Below are 12,500 nucleotides of genomic sequence, written 5' to 3'. Positions count from 1 at the left end.
TCTCGAGCCAACAGCGCATCCCTGCCCCCCAGGAGGATCGCAAATGGATTCACAGTCCAAGCCTTGGCGAAATGTAGTTAATTAATGAAGTTTGAAAGGACCAAGGACGGACAACCCCTGGACGACAATTTCATTGGGAGAAAAATGTTTACGCCCTGAGCGGGATTTGAACCCGCGTCCCCCTGATTACCGGTTGGGTATGATCACCACTACACTATCAAAGCAACCATACTGGTTACATGGTAAATCTGAATAGCGAATGGCAATTACGTGGTCAACCCGGGCCTATGTTTTTTCCCAACTAGATGACGCTGGATCAACCAGAACTATGATTCACAGGCGGACGAGAGAGAAGAGGACAATTTGTATACAAGGTACGAGGGTTCAAATCCCGCTCAGGGCATAAAAAGTTTTTCTCCCAATGAAAAATGTCATCCAGGGGTTGTCCGTCCTTGGTCCTTTCAAACTTCATATATAATAACTATTAACTAGTTGTTGCATTTGCTAGTGAAGTGCTCCGAGTGAATGTGGAAGTATTGAGTAATATTAGGGACCTTTAGATTCTAATACGAGAACGAGTACGAGTACGAGATTTTGACTGCCTGTTTTTAAAGGGAAAATACTTAGAAAATTTATGACCCGGACTATTAATCTTACCCTTTGTTAGCAGCATAGGTTGCTCAGTTATTCTTATTGCTGGTAACTGAGCCTTTTGCTGATCGAAAAATGCCAAAACTGCTACCGTGTTATTGACACGACGACATTCTTGCGAAACCTCGTTCTAAAATGACGACGTCATCACGTTTTTCCCGCCAAAATGACGCTGGTTTGCGCGGGCTCACTATTGTCCTATGAGAAAATCTCGTACTCGTAGTCGTTCTCGCTAAATGTTGCATTTTTTATGTTCAAATAAATGCTCAAAATAAAATTCATGCTACTTAACGTTCTTTCAGCAGAAATTTTTGTAATTTAATATTCCCTGTCAAAATTTGCACAACGAGGACAAAGACAAACATCACATCTCTCACGAAACAAAAATCGCATTATTCTCGTGCAAAACACAGGGATTTTTATTGCTAGCAAAGATTCATTGCCCGCTGTTTAGCAATCACCCTTTTAAATTTCATAGAAATCGACCTTCTTTGAATATTTTATAATTGTTTTTTTAGCGACGTGATGAAAGGAATGCAGGTCACGGATATGTACGGGTCCCGCAAATGTTCCCAGGACCGCAAATAATCCCCAAACTGTACCGCAAGTGATACCAGGACCGCACATGATCCCGGAACACAAATGATTCCCATTTTGGACCGCAAATGATCCCGAAAAAAAAGTAAGGAATGGCATGGAGCGTGTAATGGTTTGGATAGAGAATTAATGTGAAGAGCGCTTATTTTTTATTAAAATCACTAATCATGGCTCACACAATGTCAGGTTTTTGCCTCATTCATAGTATTCCAGAAAGACTGAATTTTGTTTCTTACCACGCTGTTATAATTATCGGATACAATCATCAAAAACTAACTTGGACGCAATTCTAAACTAATCGTGACCAGGGGCTCGTTTCTCGAACCCTGCGTGTGTTTTCCAGAGTTGTTCGAATATCCCAACTATTTACATAACATTAACATAGAAAGAAAAGTATAGTCACAACACATGGTTACAAGATAAAATAATTACAGTACAGGTTATAAAATGTGTGTGGTGGTCAAAGTAGCGAAGGCTTTCTAGCTGACCACCACAGAAACAGAAACCTGTGTGAGCCATGATTTAAAGTGATTTTAATAAAAAATAAGCGCTCTTCGCATTAATTCTCTCTCGAGACCATTCCACCCTCCATGCCATTCCTTACTTTTGTTTTGGGATCATTTGCGGTCCAAAATGGGGATCATTTGTGTTCCGCGATCATTTGCGGTTCTGGGATCATTTGCGGACCCGTACAGATCACGTAACTTACGCGTCGACAGAAGTGATAAATTTTTTGTCACAATATGCCTCCGAATGAAAAAGTATCATCTCAGAAAGCAGAACATCATTCTGAAAGGCTATTCTACGCAAAAAGTAGGTAATTTTGACAGTGGAAAACAAGTTGACGCCGAAGTAATAGAAATGTAACCACATGATAACGATGTTTACGCAACAGAATCAGAAGCTCACCTTTATAATTTTTTACATGAATATCGTTTACGATTGCCATGTTTTGCTATAAAAACCACCCAGATACCTTTGCTAGGCTCTAAAGAAGCTCCCTCTGCTGTGGACGCCCTTTTTGGAGGATCACAGAATGACCTCAAAATCATCGGGACAAACAGACAGACAGACAGACAGACAGACAGACAGACAGACAGACAGACATACAGATAGACACAAAATCGAGAAATCGATATTTTTTTCTGTTATTTAACATACAGGGAGACTGTCAAGATCAGTGTTGCCTGGTGGTTCGCAGCAAACACTAGATTATTGGATAATGCAATTGTAATGTTTTGATTGGCTTAGCCATCATGGTATATGAAGTCTACAAATATCAGTAACTGCACCCATCAGTTTTCTGGTATTTACAAAATAAAGTAGGGAAGATTTATCAATAACGTGTGAGCGCTTTTAATAAAACAATTCGTGATTCCACTCGTGCTTGTTGGATATAAGATGGCTGCAGACAGCGAGGCGCGTAGCGCCGAGTTGGCAATCTATCATCTCATATCCAACGTGCCCTCGTGGAATGATTGTTAAATATTCCCGCGTAGCGTGCCCGAGGGCGTAACGTGATTATTTATCGTAAATGGTTTGAACCAAGGAGTCATATCATAATTAAGTGAAGTACGATCGTCCGGGTGAGTGTAGTCCTGAGAAGGACTGTTTGAGATGACATTGACTGACGTTTCGACAACCTGAGCGGAAGTCATCTTCAGAGTCAAGTGATTTGTGTAACGTCAGTAGATACTATAAGACCTGATTATTTACGCAAAACACGAGTTTAAAAGTCTGAAAGCCCGAAACTCCCTTGCTGCGTATTAAGCCGGTGGCTCAAACCAGTCTCAACGCTCCGAAGACCCTCTCTTGAGAACGAATGACGTTACAACATTGTATCACGTAACAGCAATGTTGTGGTACCACATGAATCACCGGTTATTTCTAAACAAGATGTGGTCATTATTATGACGTAATAAGTTACCTTGGCAACGGGAAAGCCCAGCAAAAACACCCTATATTTTGGCTTTAGTTTCTCTCATCTCAAAACCAAACTCGGCGACCCCCCTTTTGTTGCTGAAAAGTGATTACAAAGCCAAGATGAAACTTTCTGCAAAGTTGAAAAAAATCTGCACTGCAGAATTAGAGCCAACTTTAAAGTAAACATAGAATTAAAGTGGTTCTGAATCCGTTGAACAGAATTTTTAAAATTCTTGCCCTTCTGATTACTTTCCAGAAATAAAAGATGGGGGTCACTGAGTTCGTTTTTGAGATAGGAGCAACTTAAGACAAAATAAAGGGTGTTTTTATAGAGCTTGACCGTTGCCACGGGGACACATTACGTCGCAATAATGACTGCATCTTGTTCGGCAATAATCGGTGTTTCATATGGTACCATAATATTGCTAATACGTGATACGGCGTTGCAGTGCCGATCCTTCTAACAAGAGCGTTAATCGGAAGCGTTGAAACTGGTTTTAGCCACCTTAATTCAGCCGCGTAAACACGTATTGCATTCTTTGTCGTCATTTTTTCCTTGATCCAGCTCTCTCAAGATTTTAAAAGTTAATAATGGCGGACCATTAAATAGGAAAATTCCAATTAAAATAAATAATTGTCTTTTTGAAATCAAGGCTTGAAACTTAGGTCACTCAGGGCCGATCATTTAAATGAAGCCAACACGGTTAGACCTGGCTTAAAACTAAATCACGGCTTCGACGAGTTCTTCATTATTAAGACGTAGACGCGCCTAATTTCACAAGGTCCACAGTTAAATCGTGGTTCAGCATGCACTACATATAATCTACTAGTAATCTCAGATTATTAAAGTGCGTTCGACAATCGCTTTGTAAGCCCCCCCACCCCCTTTGTAAGCCGTTCATGAGGCCACCTAAGCAAAAACAGCCACAAGTCAATAGGACTTTGCCGAGTGCTGGAACATGTAGATGTAGATGTAGATGTTTAGGACGTTGTTGACATTATATGTCATTATTCCTTGAGGGTAACCATTTTGGGCAAGTCGCAAGTCGCTGAGAGTAGATTCAGTGAAGAAACGAAGGGCAAATTCTGAAGCAACGATAAGCGAGGGTACGAATGAGATTGACTTTATATTTGTGAGTAATGAATGAGTCCCATTTAGTGTAGAGACCAGTGAATGTTTTCTTTCGGTAAATAAAGTCATGAAAGTGTTGTCAGGGCAACGTTTAACAAGATTATCTAAAAATGGAAATTCACCGTTTTCCTCAAATTCGATGATAAATTTTGTTGTTGTGGGGACAGTTGAGGTATTGTAAAAATTGAGAAGCAGATTTCCTGTTTTCAAACAAGGCAAAGGTATCATCAACATATCTAAACCAACTTGAAGGACGAGTCTCGTTGGTCATAACACACTTATCTTCAAAATCACACATTACGAGATGTTTCTCTGAAGCATACACTGGGTTGCCTGTGGTACGTGTTACAGAAATTCAGAAGGCACTGAATTGTGTGGTATTGAACTACAGCATTCCAGTCTCTGAAGAATAACAAATAAAAGAGAAGCGAGCAACATTGGCGTCCGGGCTGACAAGTTGATAATTTTCAAGTTCCCTCACAACTTCTTTTCACCACAAGTTTAAGCGTGCCCTATGAGCATCTAACAGCTTTGTAATATTAAGGTCACTGAAGTTAATCCCCCCCATCCGGTGTGGTTAGTCTCTGGATGGGAGACCAAAACAATATACCCTCATAAAACAGAAGCATTGGACCGAAATACTATTATTATAAACGCTAACAAATGCGAACTCAGCAAGGTACAGATTTTGTTAGCTTGCTTTATGCAAAACAAATATCGATGCAAAAGTAAATAACTATTGAAACACAGTTTTAAGAAAGAGCAGAAGGAAGTTTCCGGGACGGGCGACCGAGAAGAAAATATTTACGAGATGAAAATAACATTAATTTTGAACTGCGAATATAGAATATAAAAAGTTACGATCAGCGACAAACATTTTTGGAGATTTTTGCTACGTTCAAATAAATCGCAAAATCGAATGTGACATGGCCGGAATTCAGCGGGAGCCATGATTAAGTTACCGCGGCATGTTTGCTCGCCAAACAGTGAAGCATCTGTGTCAAATGATGGCAAGATACCGTGTTTTCGTAAGTTTCTTTTTCTGTCAAGTGTTATAAAGTTTGACAATAAAATGAGCGAAGTCAAAACAAAGATCACAATCGCCCAACTCTTCAGCTTGACCATCTGTTTATGCAAAGTCAAAATTTACTCTCCAAGACGCGTACGACTTTATTTAACACCAGGTAATTCCATCATTTTGGAAATAGCAGCTACTTTATTATTCATCGGCGTCACAATTTTTCACTGATTTTGGGGCTCATTTTGTTGAAACTCAAGCACGCTTCTAACAGGCCTGTGAACCCTTCCTGCTTACAGAGCAATACTAAAAAAATTCTCCCATATTACATTTCAACCTTAAGCTCGAAAATTCAATACACAACATGATATTATAATTCACAAAGGCAGAAAATACCACAGAATCCTTTTCCAGCGAAACATTTATTGAAACAAACATATTTATTCTTAGAGGCGAAAACCTCTTCCTATTTCATTGCGTGCGTGAAGACAAGAAACTCAATCGTGTCAAATTACCATGTACTTCAGGTTTCCTGAAGAATCTTTTCCTTGAATAACAAGAAAATGCTTTACTATTGCCATAAAAACTATCCAGTTAAGCTCGCATATCATAAAACATGATGAATTCATAAAGGCCACCTTTTCCAGCGAACAATTTTTTTGAAGCAAACAACATATTTGCTATTATTTTGATTTCAGCTCGACGGGCGATAGATTGTTGTCGAAGTCCATTACTCGTCGCTTTTAAGATTCCAGGTGTTTGTTTTTCACCGCCTGCCTAGTTTATCCAACTGACTTTCCATTATTGAACTCCATAAGGGTATATTTCGTTTAAGGATCCACTAAAACGCCATTCGCGTTACATGACTTTCGACGCCATTGCAGGCTAAGTTAATGATTCTACTGTGTCCACCAGAGAAATCTACGCATTTCCACTACCCTCTCGATCCTAAGAAAATACGCGCAGAAGGCTCTATGCACAAAGACACCACTTACCAGGGAAGTGACAGGCAAGACTTTTACCGACACGGAAAATAAAAATAAAACGAAAAAATCTACCCCTTGCAAGTAGTGAATAACGGAAAATGAGTCTCAACACACTGAATTACTGGTATGATGAAAACGTTTATATTTTACACTGTACGATATCTCTATTCAGCTAGAAGAGGTAATATTTGTATCAGGGTATTAAGATCAACATAAGAATCCTCATGCTCTAAAAAGCGCAGTAATATTGTTTTAGACAATTTTTAAAGGAAAATCTCCTCTTTTTGTGCAAGTATTGAGAAAGTTTATTTTATATTTTACATCAAATCCGCGAGAAGGATTGACTCTGTTGAGTAACCTTGAAAATTTCTCATATAAATTGCCCGCTTTCCCTGATCGAGTGTTATAGGAGTGTACAGAATCAATGTTAGTAAAAAGCTCTATCAAGTTTGTAGGTGCAGTTTTGCAATGCATATCATGCATTAGAGTTGATATAGCTTTGTAATATGGCATGTCCACAGGACGAATGTTCATCAGATGTCCAGCTAACAAAGTCCAGCTAACAAAGTTGTGACAACAAATGCACAAGAAATTTCAGATGTGCTCAACACACATTTTGCTACGGTTAGGCATAAACTGGCATCTGCAATACCACAGTGTAGACAGCGTTCCATGAATACCTCCGCTAAGGTCCATCACCCTTGTCATCATTCAGTTTTCGACCCAATTACGCCGTTAGAAATCTGAAATGAGATCTTGTTTCTCCCTGTTAATAAAGCATACGGGCTATATTCATTTCCGATACGTATCCTTAAATGCGCCTGTACAGTTCTATCCAAATCTCTGGCAAAAATAATGAATTTATCGATTGAAACCGGTATGTTTCCCAGCAAACTGAAGCACGCTAAGATAGGCTATTTATAAAAGCGGTGATGAACTTGAATGCCGCGGGAAAGTATAGGCCAATTTCACTACTCTCTAATATTAACAGACTGCTCGAGAAATTGATGTGTAATAGAGTGAAAGCATTTGTTACGAAGCATGATATATTGTGCTCATCACAATATGGATTTCGCGAAAGTTACTCCACTGAACATGCACTTTTAGACATCGTTAACAAAATACAAAAAACATGGACGCGAAACGTTTTTCACGTGGTATATTTATTGACTTAAAAAAAGGCTTTCGATACTGTTGACCACGAAATGTTGCTGCATAAACTGCACCATTATGGGATACGAGGCATTGTCAACAAATGGTTTCGTTCGTATCTTTCCGCACGATGCCAGACAACGCAAGCAGGTGGAAAGATTTCAAAAAAAAAAGAAAAGGTAGTTTGTGGCGTATCCCGAGGCTCGGTTCTCGGGCCATTACTATCCCTTTTGCATATCAATGATATCCAAACCTCTTCAAGAAAAAATTGATTTCTTCCTAGCTGTTTGCCGAGAACACAAACTTGCTTTTCGCGGATAAACTAAATTTGAAACCCTTAGAAAGTATCGTAAACACAGAACTAGACAATGTTTGTGACTGGCTGTTAGCAAACAAATTAAGTCTCAATATTGATAAATCTAATTTCGTAATATTTCATCCTTACCAACGAAAGATTAAAATCGATGTTCACCTTAAAGTATTTGACAATGAGGAAACTTGAACGTAAATCTTTTGTCAAGTATCTTGGTGTAATGATTGACAATAATCTTTCCTGGAAATTTCATGTAGACTACATGGCGCTTAAAATAAGTAAAACTATCGGCATTATTTCACGACTCAGACACTTTGTACAAATTTCTATTCTTTTAAAAATTTATCGCTCTTTAATACACCCATACATTTCTTACGGACTACTGGCCTGGGGCCAGACCTCTAAGGCTAATCTTAACAAAATTCTAATCCTCCAGAAGCGAGCTCTGCGTTTAATTTACTTTGCAAGTAAAAGAGAGCATGCTCTACCTTTATTCATACGTGTATCCTCACTATCTTGCTGGGAGCTGGAGTTTTGCTCATAATCAACCAGGGAGCGCAGGACACCTTTTTCTGCCAGCGAAATTTTAAAAACTCACAAAAATGTGTTATTGGCGTTTTCTCGTACGTTTTTTGCTTATTATTATGCATTTTGGAAATAACTTTCGCTGGGTGCCCATGAATTACAATAATTATTTCAAGTTGTACACTTTGTATACAGTTTAAACTGCAGTTTACATAGCGAATATGAATAATTAACTTGCATTCTTACTCATAAACTGACATTTACTGAGAGCCGACAAAGATCGAAAATTTTAATTGAGAACTGACAAAGTGATTAAATTTTAACTGAAAACCGACATGCGGACCTCCCCATGCAACATCCTCGTTTCCAGGGTTTCTCTTCTCTGCCTCCCTTGTCGTTGAGGAAAGAGACCCTAGTTGCGGCTGGTCACGTGGCACTCCTTGACATACATTTTTCCTCTGGGGTATGGTTTTCGTTATATTTTGATCCCGAAACTCACATTTGTTTGACAAGGCATTTTTAAAATAAATAAATAATAGTCACCATACAATGTAAGATTCAAAAAGGTAAATGTTATAATGTTATATTCCCACAGGAGATTCCCAAAAGAGCGGTCAAGCTAAAAACAAAAGCTCTTGTGACCGATAAGACCTTCGATGTCGTACGGCGTTTAACGGTCACACACACAAAAAAAGATTTCGTTAGTAGCTAAAGTTTTGTCTACAGAACGATTTGTATTGTAAACACAAACCAGCTGTGTGCAGTAAAAATATAGCAAGGACAATTTACGCGAAGTTGTTGAAATAAACAAGTCAAAACTTTCTACTCGCTGTACAAGCTTGCGATTTAAGAATAACATTGTTTAACAAACGAAAATCAATAAAATAGCTGCACATGTTCATACACAGTTTGATTTGAGGTCGACATTTAACATTAACACCAACACACAATGACACCAACTGATCGATCGCCAAACATGTTTGTTTCCCATGGATAAACGTTTCACTTGCTTTCTTGCACGACAAAACCTTCTTTCCTCCGAAAACTATTAATATTCGACTGCTTACTTGAGCTTTTTCAAGTAAGTTTGAGTCCGGTCCTTCTGCAGTACAGGGTATAAGTGATGTTCGAACGACGCGAGTTTATTTTCTGTTCCGCCTGATCGATTAGACAGCAACTTTTTGCCTTTCATGTCAAATTCCATGTGTAATACGTAAGATTACGGCCTTCGATATATTAAAATTCAGTCTTAAACAAAAGACATCATCTCGAGGCTCTGGGGAATAAATATAAGGACTTGTATGAGTTTATTCCCCAGAGCCTCCAGATGATGCCTTTTGTAATATATTGAAATTGGTCTGTTCCATCTGTAGCACATAAGACCACGGCTTTGCCGTGAAACGTTTCGATGATTGTCTGGCCACAAAAACCAAATGTGTGCCGAATGATGACAAGGCCTACGCTGCCACCCCTCCCCTAACACACATTTGGAAAAGCTCCGATATTTTAAGAACCACGTGACCAGCTGCAACCAGGGTCTCGACAAGGGGGCGTTTAGATAATGGCTTAGAGAAGAGAGACCCTGGAAACGAGGTTGCCCGTTCAGACCCTCAAAGTATGCTCGTAATGACGAATTTTCCTCAAAATTATGCGAGCGCAATCTATCAAAGCGTATTCGTAAGCAATGATTACTGCCAGATTTTTGTCTAATGAATGGTCAGAATTCCGTTAAGTGCCAGTTTTCCGATTGAAAAAAAAGGCAATACGATGCATATGGTGTCTATGAAAGGCAATCACATGCTGTACACTGTATATCTCAATGGTCTACCATCCAGATACCAATGCCGCCCGACTGGCATTAACTTCAGTGAACTTTTGTCGTAAACGTTCGAGGACGAGCACTTAACCAAGCTGTTAGCATTGACCACTGTCAAGTCGCAAGTCTTTCTCGTGTATATTACTGTACTTTATTCAGACGAAATTAAAGTAGCACCAATAACTCTTTCTGTGAAAAAGATGTTGAAGTAAACTCGTAAATGATCAACATGTCAACCTCGATGGCGATGCCACGCAATTGCCTTATATTTTCTTCCATCTTTCTGGGTTTAGTAGTTTACTAGTAACCGCATGTTCTCTATGTTCTGTTTGCGTAGTTATTTTGGCCTCAACTTACCTTTTTAAATCAAACAGAACGCACCAGCTTACTTATGATTCAGAGTCTCGCCGAGGGCAAAGGGCAAAGTAGTTCAATCCTGTTACTGTCATGAGTCATAGCACTCTGAACTTATTGAAACCATCCCAAGAAGTACGTGCTCATATCATTAAACTTCGGTTCTATAAGATTGAATTTCTTTCCCTATCTTAAATTAGCTTCTCCTTTGCTTCCAAAGCGACAGTCGAACGCTCTTCAATAATCCGAAATTACTACTAGTAATGTTAAAAATTTGAAAAACGAGGGCGAGTCTTTTATTGGGTTTTCAAACACGAGAAAACAGATGAAAGCACGCGGCCTACGGCCGATTTCTTTCATTGTTTTTGAGTGTTTAGAAACCCAATGAAACACAATGCCCAAGTTTTTCAAATAACTTCTCCAAACAATACAATTACAGATTTAACGTTGTTAAATGATATTTTGTGTCACGTTAGAACCTTGCGTGACTTAGCACGCATGCTTAGCAAGTTATCTGTCCTAAACTTTGTACCGGCTCGGTGCGTACACTCCGAATATCTTGACAAGGTGTTCGGAAGTGCGAGTTGAAACATGGACGCCGGAAAATTGTAGAAGATTTAAGCAGCAATATCAGATATATTTAACAGCTTCGGGCAGCGAAAAGAAAGATGATTGGATCAAAATACCTATATTGCTAAACTTTGCTGGCGAGGACGCCATTGAAGTTTTCAACACATTCCAGTTTCCCGAAGCTGGACAAAGTCCTCGAGCAGTTTGAGCGGTCCTGCAACCCCAGGAAGAACGTCGTCTTCGAAAGGCATCAATTTTAGAAGATATCCCAGAAAAATTCAGAAACTGTAGACCAGTTTGTCACACGTTTGAAAAGCAAGGTGAAATCGCGGGAGTACTCGGCAGTTGATGATATGGTGAGAGACAAGACGCGTTTATTTATTTATTTATCTATTCTGTCAACAAAGAAGACTTCTGTTTTCGTGCATCCGAAGTTCGTTATGTGGGCCATATTTTGAGTTCAGATGGTATCAAACCAGACCCGCAGAAAGTTGTAGCAATCAACTCTATGCCGATTCCAGCCAGTCGCGAAGACTTACAGAGTTTCTTGGGTGTCGTAACCTACCTGTCCAAGTTCATTCCAAACACCGTCTCAGAAAAGCGCCCCTTTGCGCCAGCTTCTCCAGAAAGATGCTGAATGGTCTTGGGAAAAAGCTCAAGATGATGCATTTACAGGCGTTAAGACAGCCATCTCATCTGCCCCAGTCCTTAAGTTTTTTGACTCCAAGGGTTCAGTGACTCTGTCTGTGAATGCAAGTTCCAAAGGTTTGGGTGCTGTTATTCTCCAGAACGACCGCCCTGTGGCTTACGCCTCAAAAGCTCTGACTCTGAGCAAGCAAAATCACGCGTAAACCGAAAAGATGCTTGTTATTGTCTTTGGTTGCGAACGCATCCACGATTAGCTGATGCGCTCTCCAGAGCTTACTTACCTATTGAAGTTGCAGATCAACCTGATGAATTCGAAATAAAAATCTTCGGAGTTTTGAACACGTGTCAGAGACCAAGCTCCAGACATTGACAGCAGAGACCGGAAAGGATCTAGAAGTTCAGCAGTTGCACAAAGTTGTCATGATTGGCTGATCACGGACCAAAGAAGAAACACTAGTGAAAGCTAGGCCTTACTGGAACTACGGAGATGAGATCAGCTGCTATGAGGGGTTGATGTTTAAAGGGAGCCGCGTAATTATTTCTCGCAGCCTGCGACCTGAAACCCTACAGCGCATACATGCCACTCATTTGGGAATAGAGAAGTGCAGAGCACGAGCCAGAATAGCAGTGTTTTGGCCTGGTATCAATGCGGCAATTGATGACTTAGTCAGTAACTGTCAGTAACATGAACGAAGCAACCAGAGAGAGCCCTTGATTTCCAGCAAGTCCCTTAGAGACCCTTGAGGACAGTCGCAACGGACATTTTCTATAACAAAGGGAAAGATTACCTACTCGTGGTTGACGATTTCTCCAAA

At 39.8% G+C, this 12,500-nt stretch overlaps 1 protein-coding gene across 4 annotated transcripts in view; it reads right to left on the bottom strand.

Moving 5' to 3' along the window:
* LOC138038706 (uncharacterized) overlaps window positions 1-12,500 on the bottom strand; it is a 382,223-nt gene that overhangs the window by 32,597 nt on the left and 337,126 nt on the right. The window lies entirely within an intron of this gene.

The sequence above is a fragment of the Montipora capricornis genome, chromosome 2 (genome assembly GCF_036669925.1).
Source record: "Montipora capricornis isolate CH-2021 chromosome 2, ASM3666992v2, whole genome shotgun sequence".
Taxonomy (NCBI): Eukaryota; Metazoa; Cnidaria; class Anthozoa; order Scleractinia; family Acroporidae; genus Montipora; species Montipora capricornis.
The sequence above is the reverse complement of the archived record's forward strand: the minus strand, read 5'-3'. Positions and strand labels throughout refer to the sequence as shown.